A 14376-nucleotide genomic window follows, 5' to 3' on the forward strand; every position below is an offset into this window, starting at 1 on the left:
AAGATCTGAATTAGGTTTATAATCTTTGGTGTGCACAATACTTGTTTGGGAAAAGAGGATCCAATTGATAATCGGTTTATCCTTGTGGTAGATTGGATTGATTGATTGTAGTAAATCGGCATCAACACGGTTCCTTTTGGATTAAAGGTGTTGTTGGCTTAATCTTAGTTGATTACCTTCGAGTGATTGAAACATAAGATAGATCTAGACCTGACGAAGGAGTTTATGTTTGAGATAAACGTAAGAGCCTTTGTTTGACTCGTATCACTTGGTTGAAGAGAGTTGATAACAAACAAATTTCTTGTTCCTTTACTGTTTGGAATACGAACCAAAGGGATTGTTCCAAGTACGTGACTTATTCTTAAGTTGGAGGCGTGAGAATACAGACGGAACTAGGTATACTATAGAGTTAGGTACTTGGTCTCAACTATACGAAGTAAGTGTATTTTGTGTAGCGTCTTAATCCTGAGAGTATTCAATTCTGGACAAGGTCCCGGGGTTTTTCTGCATTTGCGGTTTCCTCGTTAACAAAATCTTGTTGTGTCACACAAACGTTATTATAATTAAAGTAACTCACACAAACGTTAATGTCCTATTACTTGATAAGTTAGTCCTATTGTGTTTGGTTAAGTCCGAACCTTTTTATCAAGTAACACACTTTGTCGTTATATTGTCTCAATCTCGTATCCATATACGATCACAAGAGTGTGAACCGATTAGTTGTATTGTCTCGATCTCGTATCCATAGACAATCACTTTCGGAGGAAAGGGCTTATAGGTAGGAAAAGTTTTAGCTTGAGGTATATTTGGGTACCCTCGCCTTTTCAATTGGTATCAGAGCAGGCAAACACGAAAAGATCTAACAATCTGTGTTTGGTGCGATCCAACCTATAAGAAGTGAATCTATGTCTGATTCAGTTAACGTTATGCAAGAGCTTGAATGCTTAAATGTTGAGGATGTTAATACTTCATTGACTTATGATTCAGGGGTAGTGAAAACATCTACGTCTTTTTCTGATGAAAAATAAGATGCTGATAAAGAGTTGGTTAAACTCTTAAAGCATATACAATCTCTACCTTCTAAGGTGGTTATTTTAAAGACATAGACAAATCTTCTTAAAGAGAAGATTAAAGAAATATACATTCAACTGAACTGTCTTATAAAAGAGAAAATGGATCTCGCTGTCAAACTAGAAGCTCTTGGTAAATCTCTTACAGATAAAGAGATACCTCATATGATTCTGACTAATGATTCTGTTGTGATTTCTTCTGATGAGGAAAATAAAAGTCCTTGCTCGACTTTTACAGATGGTGATAAGATCGATGTAATTACATCTGAAACAGATCAAGATGATGGTATTTTACCTAACTACATCAAGTTGGAATAGGATGAGAAACCAACTTCTAGTTCTACTGATGATCATACGAAATCTTGTCCAGAGGAAACTTTGAACAGATTCCGTGTTGATGCTAAGGAATATAATTTTCAGTCTCGTGATAAGAAACTCATTCTTCTTCAACATGCAGTGATAAAAATTTTGAAGGAAGTTTCTTGGCTAAGAAAACTGAAAGATTATTCCTCAGTAGAAATACAGATTGTACTACATCCCAACAAGATCGACTCAAGAGGAGGAGAAAGAGTTGATAATCGCTTCTGGAAAAAGGTTCCTCCACACCCATATCGAAGCTGTGCTGGTTTTGATGAGGAACGGGTTTAGAAGGATGGGAAAGAGCGGATCTCTGCCAGAGGAAACAATTAGGATTTTCCGATAATTGTTTCAGATGATCACACTAATGTGAATAATGAGGAAGTCCTTAGAATGAGAAAATCATATGAAAATCTCATCGAAAGAATCAAGATAGATCTAGCTATCTCTGAGAATTCTCACATTAGTAAATTTTCTCCATGTGATTATATCTCTAGAGTTAGAAAAGATCATCGTCTTGCGAGAAAATATGTCGGGCAGAAATTCCCTAAGAGAGACATGAATTATGTTTCGAATATTCACAGTAAGCTTAAAGAAGCTTATTTGGATGCAATTTAATTGCATTAATATTGTGCTCTCTCATCCCTGTCTGTGTCCTTAATTTTGGATGAGAAAGGCACATAAAAGACAAGGGCACATAATAAAGGAAGATTGTCTTTCACTTTTGGAAAATATGAGATATTGTTGGAATAAATTTCGACTTTTAGAAAAATAAGCATGTTCGAACAACATACTTGTATATATATGTATGTATATATATATTCGAATAAACCATGATTCCTTAGAAACTCTGTCAACAAGAACATTATCCTTCTCTGGAGATATGTCACCTATAACTCGCAGTGTTACTAGGCATGATAGAAGGGAAGCACGAAAAGTAAGAAACAGTCAAGGGTTTGTCTCATATCGAAGAATCAGGAAGATTATCTCAAGAAACGTTTCTAATGACATCTCTGATAGATCTCAAGAAGAAATAAGTCTCATCGCAATCGATGATTCAGATTCTACCATGTGGTTATATACTGATGGTATCCATGATGCTAATGCATGAATATGATGACTCATAAGAAATCTTTTTTCCTTGATAAAAGATCGAGAGGAAATCAAAGAAAGCCTGTAAGAGGCAAAAAGTGAGGTTGCTGACTTAAAGCTCCGATTGGAATAGCTTAGGAAACTAAAAGTGGTTGCAGACAAGTCTCTCGAGACACATTAAGAGTTTGAGCACTGAAGAGACCTCGGTGAACAACAAGAGCACCACTAGAGATTAAGTTATTTGTTGTTATACTTAATCTAGTTTAATAGACATCAATTTGTGATTTATTTCATCGATTGTATTGGTCTATTGTGGATAAAATTATTTGTTTTGAGTAATTTTCTTGTGATAGTTTTCGGTTTACATAGCTTGTGCTTTATTGCTTTTATATTATTGCTATGTATGATTATGAGATGTATGTTTTCTGTTTCATTACCTTAATGTTCGATCTCATATGTGAACCCTCATGGTTTGGGTGACTTTTTGATTTAGCAGGATTTGAGTTCCAACCCAAGACGGTTGGATTTATCAAAGGATTACGAGGGGTTCTCTTAGAAACAGTATGTGAAAAAGTCACAATATGTTGAATCGATTTTTGGTTTAGCATAAAAGCATATGTGTTTCTACGGTTTTCGACTTTTGCTTGCAATAGTTCAAAACCGGTTTTCAACCTTTCTCTGGTAAAGGTTGAGGTGTGTTGTTATGCCTTTTGCTTATGCATAAGTATGACAACGAGAGGTGATATTTCGTTATCGATCCTCCCTGGACGAAGATGCATTCATATTGGAGGAGTGGACGCGAAATTTAGGTAACAATGTTGTTAGTTAATTGTTTTCCTGTTTAAGAAAAGCCTGAGTTTATATTATATATGTGTATTGTTTTTTTCTTAACGAAATTTAGGTGCAATTGATTTTTATTCCATGTTATGTGTGTGGATGTGTGTTTCAATTGATTCATGTTAAGAAAAACTATTGTTATCTTGCTTTATTGTGTGGTATCAACCGTTTAGGCTTACAAAATTGTGGTACAATTGATGCGTGTGTTGATTCAATTGGTTCCAGTTAAGGAAAACCATTGTTGTATTGCTTTTGTTTGGTATCAATGGTTTAAACTTACAAAATTGCGTTACAATTGATATGTTTGTGATTCAATTGGTTCCGGTTAAGAAAAACCTTTGGTATTTTGCTTTGGTAGTTTATCACTGGTTTAGGCTTACAAAATTACGGTGCAATTGCGGTGCTTATAACGTCTTATGTTGATTCAATTGCTTCCGGTTGAGGTAAATGATTTTGCAAGTTGATTTATATTGGTTTGTATGAATTGTTTATGGCTTAACGAAATAATATGTGTACGAGACGAGTTTTTAGTACAATTCGATTCCAGATAAGAAACTAAGTTAATTCTGATCTTACTTTGTCTTATCAAAGTGAGGTTTCGGTTATTCAAGTCTAATCGAATGCCTAGACAAAGAAATGCTAGTTAACTAACCTAGTATTTGGTTTGTTTGAAATTGAAAGGTCTAAGTTGTGGATAATTAGAACCTGATGAGAAAGATGGAGTTTTATACTTTATTTTGGTCTTATCGAATTAAGCGGTTTTTCTTGGAAAATCGGTTTAGCAAAGGAGCTATATTGTTTAGTTGTTTTTGGTTTGCTAAACTAAATGGGAAAAATTGTTTCGGACAATTGCTTCCTTGGTAACATATAAAAATAAAACTACTTGCAGTTTCGGTTTCGATAGTGGTTATCAGAACATGATGTGTGGAACCCTCGTGCCTAACTCTACAGGTTTGCAAGTCTATTTCTGATATTTGTAAGATTCTTTTCGTGTTGTCCTTTATTTTTTCGTTTCTTTGTCATTTTTGTAACAAAAAGGGGGAGAAATATATGGAGTAAACAGGTGATACTGGCATTGATATTATATTGATTGGTATCACTAGGGGAAAGAACATTGGTGCTTCAATGTTATTTATCTAACGAAAGAGTGAAAGCATGGACTAAGGGGGAGTAACATATCATACCATGGTATAACAAATCCGTGTGGATTGATTATCTACCTATCTTCCTTAGGGGGAGTATTTTGCTTTGTTATTATGATGTCAACAGCGACATTTTCAAGGATTGAATGTAAGCAGGTTTTTCTGTGCTGTTGAATCAGGAGTCAAGCGGATGTAATTGTTTATCCATATTAATCTAAGAGTTTTGTCACTAAAACTGACAAAGAGGGAGATTGTTAGAGCATTGCTCGGTTGAACCCACCATGCGTTGGTATGTCAAGTGTGGTTATCATATTTTACTGAATCAAAACTCATATTAAGAGTCGCTTGATTTTGTACTAGAGTTATACTTCGTATAGGTTAGCTTGAAAGTGTTAGGATATGAGACATTACAAGTATTGAGAAGTCTTGAAGATTTGAAAAAGTACGGAGCTACAACAACAACGATCATCCTTCCACTTGAGGTTAGTGATATTTGACTTGAAATGTTTCATTCCCTATCGTATCTTTCAAGTCGTGCATATTGAAAACATAACTGCGAAGCATGTTTGAACTCTAGATAGACATAGTATTAAGGAATACAATACGAGGTTTATTGCTTAACCATTAAACTTTGTAGATAATACATCGCCATAATCATTTGAATGCTATTGTGATTATGTATGGGTATAAGGTGAGGATTTCATCCTAGGGAACAATGCTTGCATGTGTTCTAAGGAAGTAAGTTTATAGAATTGTTTTGTGAACCGAAAAGGAAATGGCCAGGAGTTATTGGTTTTGTTATTCATTGATTATCTTATGAACAACCAATATGTGTGATAGAGTAGAACCGCTCACAACTTGTTGTGTTCTTGGTGGAACTGTTCACAAAGTCCTGACTTTTGTATTGATAGAACTTTTATTAGTAAAACCAATCTTAAGTAATCACCTTGGTATGTATCAGTTATGCAGCTTCCAAAAGATGAGAGGGGAACCGATCCTTGTAAGGGGTGAAGGGAACCGATCCTATTAAGGGGTAAAGGGAACCGATCCTAGTAAGGGGTAAGGGGAACCGATCCTTGTAAGGGGTGAAGGGGAACCGATCCTAGTAAGGGGTGCAGTGCAAATAGGGCAACCGATCCTTGTATGGGATGCAACACATTTACAGTGAAGAGGGGAACCGATCCTGTGAAGGGGTGCAACACATATGAGTTAGATACCATATATATGTGGGGAACCGATCCTACTACCTAGTCAACCATATATTTGGTAAGCTAATGTGACTATGTTTAGTACTCACATGGAAGGTAGAACCGAAACTTGTTTTGGTAGAACCGTAAACGCATGAGTGTGATTGAATGTTTGGTTTGATCAATCACATAGTTCTTGAAAGTCAGATGAACCAATTCTAAACTTGTTTGGAAGTGTGGCAAATCGGTTTCAAGATTGTAAGTGTGAAAGAGAACTTACAAAGTAAAGATGTCGACAAACTTTGAACACGTGCTGAATGCGTATTTACTATAATTGTTCAAAGATATTCCTTAAAGGCTAAATGTAAGAGAATCCCAGAATCGAAACATATAAGTTAAGAATGTTTTAATTAAGGTTATTAATTTGTCTTGGACGGAAACATATGGAATTGGTAATGTGCATTTACTAATTATATTTTCAAAGAGATTTCGATTATATTTTGGGACAAAACATTTCCAGGGATTATGAAAACCGAATCTGTGCATTTATGAAGATCTTGAGAATATTTTCGGTTTTGGAAATTCCTTGGTGTCCAAACTTCCTTGTCTATAAAAACACGAAGTTTGCCCTTCTAGCAAACTAATCCTTCGTAACAATTTGACTTCCTCTTTTGTCATTGTTACTGATGTAGCCGCCTATCGGAGAGCCGAGTAATCTAATTAGGTGAAATCTCTTACGACCGCTCAGTTTTAAGTCTTCTTTGGGATTGAGAAGCTCTAGCGCGACCCGTTGGTGGGAAACTAGATAATTGCGGTTTATTTTTGTTTTCGATTTGATTTGTTTGACTAACGGAGGTTCAAATTTGTTTGCACCTAGTTTGTTTATGCTTGAAAATCTTCTCTTCTGATATAAGATTCACTCAAACTAGTACAGAGTTTCAACAGAGATCTTTAGACTGTTGTTAGTGCTAAAGGCGTTCTTGTGGTGATCCATTGTTAACAAACTGCGTTATGTGCGTGATTGATCACAAGAAGATTCAGGTGATTGTGTGCAGGTGTTTATTGAAGATCAAAGAAGATTTGAAGACGAAGAAGATATTGAAGATCTGACTTGGGTTTATAATCTTTGGTGTGCACAATACTTGTTTGGGAAAAGAGGATCCAATTGAAAATCGGTTTATCCTTGTGGTAGATTGGATTGATTGATTGTAGTAGATCGGCATCGACACGGTTCCTTTTAGATTAAAGGTGTTGTTGGCTTAATCTTAATTGATTACCTTCGGGTGATTGAAACATAAGATAGATCTAGACCCAACGAAGGAGTTTATGTTGAGATAAACGGAAGAGCCTTTGTTTGAATCATATCACTTGGTTGAAGAGAGTTGATAACAAACAAATTTCTTGTTCCTTTACTGTTTGGAATATCAACCAAAGGGATTGTTCCAAGTACGTGACTTATTCTTAAGTTGGAGGCGTTGGAATACAGACGGAACTAGGTATACTATAGAGTTAGGTACTTGGTCTCAACTATACGAAGTAAGTGTATTTTGTGTAGCGGCTTAATCATGAGAGTATTAAATTCTGGACAAGGTCCCGGGGTTTTTCTACATTTACGGTTTCCTCGTTAACAAAATCTTGCTGTGTCATTTACTTTTATATTCCGCATTATAATTGTTTTTATTATAATTAATGTAAATCACACAAACGTTAATATCCTTTTACTTGATAAGTTAATCCTATTGTGTTTGGTTAAGTCCGAACCTTTTTATCAAGTAACACACTTTGTCGTTGTATTGTCTCGATCTCGTATCCATAGACGATCACACAGAGTGTGAACCGATTAGTTGTATTGTCTCGATCTCGTATCCATATACAATCACTTTCGGAGGAAAGGACTTATAGGTAGAAATTTTTTTAGCTTGAGGTATATTTGGGTACCCTCGCCTTTTCAATTGGTATCAGAGCAGGCAAATGCAAAAAGATCTGACAATCTGCGTTTGGTGCGATCTAGACCTGACAAATGAGTTTATGTTGATATAAACGGAAGAGCCTTTGTTTGACTCATATCACTTGGTTGAAGAGAGTTGATACCAAACAAATTTGTTGTTCCTTAACTGTTTGGAATACGAAACAAAGGGATTGTTCCAAGTACGTGACTGAGGCATGGGAATACAGACGAAACTAGGTATACTATAGAATTAGGTGCTTGGTCTTAACTATACAAAGTAAGTGTATTTTGTGTAGCGTCTTAATCCCGAGAGTATTCAATTCTGGACAAGGTCCCGAGGTTTTTCTGCATTTGCGGTTTCCTCGTTAACAAAATCTTGTTGTGTCATTTACTCTTATTTTCCGCATTATAATTGTTTTTATTATAATTAGTAAATCACACAAACGTTAATATCCTATTACTTGATAAGTGAATCCTATTGTGTTTGGTTAAGTCCGAACCTTTTTATCAAGTAACACACTTTGTCGTTGTATTGTCTCGATCTTGTATCCATAGACGATCACACAGAGTGTGAACCGATTTGTTGTATTGTCTCGATCTCGTGTCCATAGACAATCACTTTCGGAGGAAAGGACTTATAGGTCGGAAAAGTTTTAGCTTGAGGTATATTTGGATACCCTCGCCTTTTTAATTGGTATCAGAGCAGGCAAACACGAAAATATCTAACAATCTGTGTTTGGTGCGATCCAACCTATAAGAATTGAATCTTGATCGATTCATTTAACGTAGTTGCAGGATTTGATTTCTTCACAAGTTCTTGGTGAAGATCACTTATGGAGTATTTAATATTTCTATTCCTAAAGATGTTGGGAATGATGTTTATGTATGTCTTGAGTGACTTACATGTTCCTTTGGTAAACATAGGATTGTATATCATACTGTTGGTGCTACTATGATATTATGTCCTGTGTAACAAGTTATATCTTGAAAATGGATAAGATTCCTCTTATGATTTGTATGGATCATGGATATTGTATTTCGATTAAATCTGGAATCTTAAATATAATTTGGTCAGCCTACCAAAGTATATGCATGTACATTTTCAGATTTAACTCTGCTAATGTTTCGCAATCTAGGATGCGATTTTGGAATTTCCGTGTTCCTTCTAGGAATATATTTTCGGTTAATAACTTTATTAACAATGGATTGCTTCATAATCCTCACAACTGTTTTAACGAAGCAAGTGATCTTTTGAAATACATGTTTATTGATTCTAATGATAGTCTCAACGAATATCATACTTTGTCCAATTCTATCTCTGTATACTCTACAAAATTCTTGAATAAATCTCAAGTAATATTATCATATGGTAATAAAAGAGTACACAGGTTGTTGGAAAAAAATATGGAATCAACCAAGAATAAAGATCCAGTCCACATAAAATCGATTTTCAAAAAGAATGACCTAGCGACAAAATCAGAATTGTTTCCTCACAAGCTACGATTTCCAATTTTAGGTGTTTTGCCTAAAACTAGTTATTTGCGGTTTTTGTCATCAAGTCTTCCTATAAAAGATAATCTCTTGCTATGTATTCAAATATATTGGGGAAGATTGAACAAAACCGTAACTAGGGTTTCTTGTATTTTTTCAAATATGAGAAGAGGAAAAACTACGACCAAGTCCGTTAACAAACAGTTCAGGGTTAATGACATGGATGAACTATGGTTTCCTAACAGTGTTAATAGTAAGCATGAACTCACCAGTTTTATTGACAATTCCTGCTTTAGGAAGTATGAAAGAATCAAAAGAATGGATTTTACAACTGAAAAGGTTAGGGGTGTCAAGGGGTCCGGGTCCTCCCGGGTATCACTAGACCCGGACCCGGACCCTACTTTTAAAGGTCGGATCCGGGTCCTAACGGTTCTGAGTCCGGTTCCTTGTGGACCCAGAACCGGACCCGTTTAAATACCCCGGGTACCCTCCGGTCCCGGGTACCCATTGGGTCTTAAGAAAACTATTAAAAAAACCTCAAAAACTTAATATTTGTCTCTTTTTGGCTTGGATTTAAATAACTTTTATAAAATTTATTATTATTTCTTATTAATGTACTAAATAAAGATTAAATGTAAGAGAAAAATTTAAAACGAGTAAAATATCAAAGCTAAAACTAGCAAAAACATGAATAAACGGGTACCCGATACCCGCGGGTACCCAACGGGTATTACCCGTTTAGATTCGGGTCCAATCGGGTAATTACCCGTCGGGTCCTAAGTTGCTAATGGGTCCAACTTTAGGACCCGGAACCGGACCCAAATCTACCGGATCCGGTTCCGGGTAATGGGTACCCATTGACAGCCCTAGAAAAGGTGTTTGATCCTATGTATTCGATTTCGGCCATCTCGGCCGAAATTTTGGCAAAATTCCGGATTTCGGTCCAAGAAGACAAGATTTTGTTAATTTCGGCCGGACGAAATCTTTGCGAAAATTTCGGCCGGAAACGCGTTTTTCGGTCGGAATTTTGGCCGGAATATATATATATATATTTTTTTAAATTGAGTGGGTTAATCTCAAGTACAAAAATTAAACAGATTAATTCACTCACTAGTATTATTGCTTGTTGTTGTGTTTGAATTTCTTGACCTAAAATTATCATTTGGTGTTGATGATGAGGAAGGTGAACAACCAGATTTACTAATACTATGTTTCTTTTGAGTGGGTCAATACTCCCTCAATCTTCTAGTCTGACTCAAACTAGGATTGAAATTAACGCTCCATCCCCATGAAATTGAACATGGCAACAAACACTTCTTATTATAAAAGTTGGAACCGAAATTACACCGAAATTTGAAAACGAAATCTCCCCGAGACAACGTTGTACCAGTGTCTCGCTCGGTACCGAGATAAACCGGAATCCGAGATTAACTACCTTGGTTTGATCCTGATGTCCGAAATATGGACTATGTGAATTTTGTTCAAGACAGAAGTTGGGAAAATATTTTCAATCTCGAAAAACTTTCACCTGACATGGTAAGAGTTTTTTATGTCAATATTCATAATATTTATCACAAAAAACTCAGCTTTGTGACACTTGTTGGTCATGAATTCTGTTATATAGATCGAAGAAGCATTTCTAATTCTATTAAGTGTTGTAAGGAAAGAAATCACATGATTACCGGAGTTGAAATTGATCACGATATCATTTCAACATGTCTTACTGAAAATAAGGTTACATGGGAAAATGACAGACTACCAACAAAGGATGTTCCTCTTCATCTTAGAATTTTTGGTAAACTTGCAGTTGCTACCATTTTCGCAAGTACAAGAGATAAGCCTGTCTGGGATAAGACATTTGCAGAATTCATCCACTTTCTGCTAAAAAAGGATACTCAAATAGATCTTTGTGGCATCATTGTCAGTCAAATGATCAAGATATCAGATTCTATCTCATCTTCTGGTATCAAAAGGAATCTCGGATTTCCATATATCATTACTAAAATCTGTGAATCAGTCGGAGGTTAGGATTTTGAAGATAGAGTAAGCATGAATGCTGTGACTAATAAGAATATAAGTCAAATGACTGGGATGCGTATCCGTCGGGGTCATGATGTCATTGGAAGAATTCAATCTAATTCTTTCAAGAGAATGCTTCTTACCCAGGTTGAAAGCATTAGTAAACAACTTGACTGTTTCCAGAGACAAGTGAGCTTTATTACTCGTAAAGACATAAAAACTCTTAAAAGTATTCAAAAGTTTGAATTAGAGTTTTGGGATCAAGAATCAAAGATCGAGGAAGAGAGACAAAAAGCACTTGGTCCAAATGAATGCTCTTCTCAAGAAATAAGTGAAGATTAAATCTCTTCGAGAAATATAGACATTAGTTTTGATTTAGTGTAATAAAGTCTATCTTGAATAAAACTATCTTTCAGTTATGAATAAAATTATTTGTTTTGAGTAATTTTCTTGTGATAGTTTTTAGTTTACATAGCCTGTGCTTAATTGCTTTTATCTTATTGCTATGTATGATTATGAGATGTATGTTTTCGGTTTTATTACCTTAGTGTTCGATCTCATATGTATGAACCCTCATGGTTTGTGTGACTTTTTGATTTAGCAGGATTAAGTTCCAACCCAAGTAGGTAGGCTTTATCAAAGGATTATGAGGGGTTCTGATAGAAACAATATGTGAAAAAGTCACAATATGTTGAATCGGTTTTGGTTTAGCATAAAAGCATATGTGTTTCGACGGTTTTCAACTTTTGCTTACAATTGTTAAAACCGGTTTTCAACCTTTCTCTGGTAAAGGTTGAGGTATGTTGTTATTCTTTTTGTTTGCGCATAAGGATGACAACGAGAGGAGATATTTCGCTATCAATCCTCCCTGGACGAAGATGCTATCATATTGGAGGAGTGGATGCGAAATTGAGGTAACAATGTTGTTAGTTAATTGTTTTCCTGTTTAAGAAAATCCCGAGTTTATATTTTATATATTTATTGCTTTTTCTTAACGAAATTTAGGTGCAATTGATTTGTTATTCCATGATGTGTGTGTGGATGTGTGTTTCAATTGATTTCTGTTAAGAAAAACTATTGTTATCTTGCTTTATTGTGTGGTACCAATCGTTTAGGCTTACGAAATTGTGGTACAATTGATGTGTGTGATGATTCAATTGGTTCCGGTTAAGGAAAACCATTGTTCTCTTGCTTTTGTTTGGTATCGATGGTTTAGACTTACAAATGTGCGGTACAATTGATGTGTTGTTAATTCAATTGGTTCCGGTTAAGAAAAACCTTTGGTATTTTTCTTTGGTAGTTTATCACTGGTTTAAGTTTACAAAATTATGGTGCAATTGCGGTGCTTATAACGTCTTATGTTGATTCAATTGCTTCCTGAAAAAGCGGGGGTCTAACAACACCACCCAATATTTCGCTTAGCAATCTGTATGGAAAAACTTGGATAAACTTTTAAGAGAATCAACAAGACTCAATCAATTAAAAGTTAATCAACAAGTTGATATCTCATTATCTCAATCTGATTGATACTCAACAAATACAATCTGCGAGTCAAATCAAGAGAGCTAACTTGGATGGTACCAAAGACCAATGTCCAAGTGCTAATCAATGAAACCAACAATCACAGGATTGGATCTCCAATTGATTAACAACGCACAACCTGTATTATTTCAATTATATAACAAATATAATGCGGAAAAGAAATAACACAGACACCAGAAATTTTGTTAACGAGGAAACCGCAAATGCAGAAAAACCCTGGCACCTCGTCCAGATTAGATACACACTGTATTAAGCCGCTACAGACACTAGCCTACTCAAAACTAACTTCGGACTGATCTATAGTTGAACCCCTACCAGTCTCCCATTGATACAAGGTACAGTTGCACCCCTACGCCTCTGATCCCAGCAGGATACTGCGCACTTGATTCCCTTTGCTGATCTGACCCACAACAAAGAGTTGCTACGACCCAAAATCGCAGGCTTTGACAATAAACAAATATGTCTCCACAGACAAGTCTACCAAAGGATAAATCTGTCTCCCACAGATAAACCCTAACTTTTGTTCCGTTTTTTTTATAATTCTATCAAGGTATATTCAAGGAACCAATTGATAAATCCGGTCTTATATTCCCGAAGAACAACCTAGATAAATCAATCACCTCTCAATACTCGATTCCTGAATACACAAGAAGAATACTGAGGATTCATGAACAGTGAGACGAAGATGTTCGTGAATATTTTATCTTACTTATCGGAGAAACAAGTTCTCGAGCCAATCCGAAACAATTGTACTCTTAAAGATAGAAACGTAAGATCAGATCACCCAACTACGATAAAAGTAGTATCGGTCTGGCTTCACAATCCTTTAATCGTTAATCCGAGTTTGAAGAAGAAACTCAAGGATTAATGGAGATCGACTCTAGCTTTGAAGAAAACTAGTATCACACAAGAAAGGTATGTGGGGATTAGTTTTCCTCAACCTAGACGTCCCCTATTTATAGCCTTTCAAACCAGGGTTTTTACTTAAGAATTAAGCAATGAATATTAACCACTGATTTAGATCCAAGCCAATATCTCTCAACTGTTAGATCGAAATACAAAGCTTGTCAAACACACTCGTGTACGTTTTCCAGGTTTGTGAAAACCGGCCCAAACGTTCACATACATGTTGGTTCAATATAACAACCAAAAGGCAAACACATGAGCTTCACATATTAACCATGTTCCTCATTCATCATAACTAGTCCACTTGACTCAAACGAACTAGTTAGAGAGACATTCAATTGATATGAGATCTTATGTAACTACACAAGAAACAATCGAACTCTAGATGATATCGATTCGATTAGAATCGGCTCAATGAACATTATAGCCAAGGTTTGCATAAAGCATTCCTTAGTAATTTAATATCTATGTTCATAGAAAATCATCTTAGATTACAACCACTCAAGTTCACAAACAAGTTCGCGGACTTAAGCATTCGGTTTTGAGTTTTCCAAAACTCAGCAGAAATTCTCGGTCGAGAACTTCCGCCAGTTCGCGGACTAGGTCTGCGGACTGAGTTCGCGGACTTGCGTCACACAAACGAGTTTCGAAAATCCCAGCAGAAATTCTCGGGTTTGAGAACTTCTGACAGTTCGCGGACTTGGCAATCCAATTCCACAATCCTACTGAACATAGTTGCTCAACAAAGTTCAAAGAACTTCGGATCAAGGGTTATGTAATCTACT

This window comes from Papaver somniferum, chromosome 9 (assembly GCF_003573695.1).
Source record: "Papaver somniferum cultivar HN1 chromosome 9, ASM357369v1, whole genome shotgun sequence".
Taxonomy (NCBI): domain Eukaryota; kingdom Viridiplantae; phylum Streptophyta; class Magnoliopsida; order Ranunculales; family Papaveraceae; genus Papaver; species Papaver somniferum.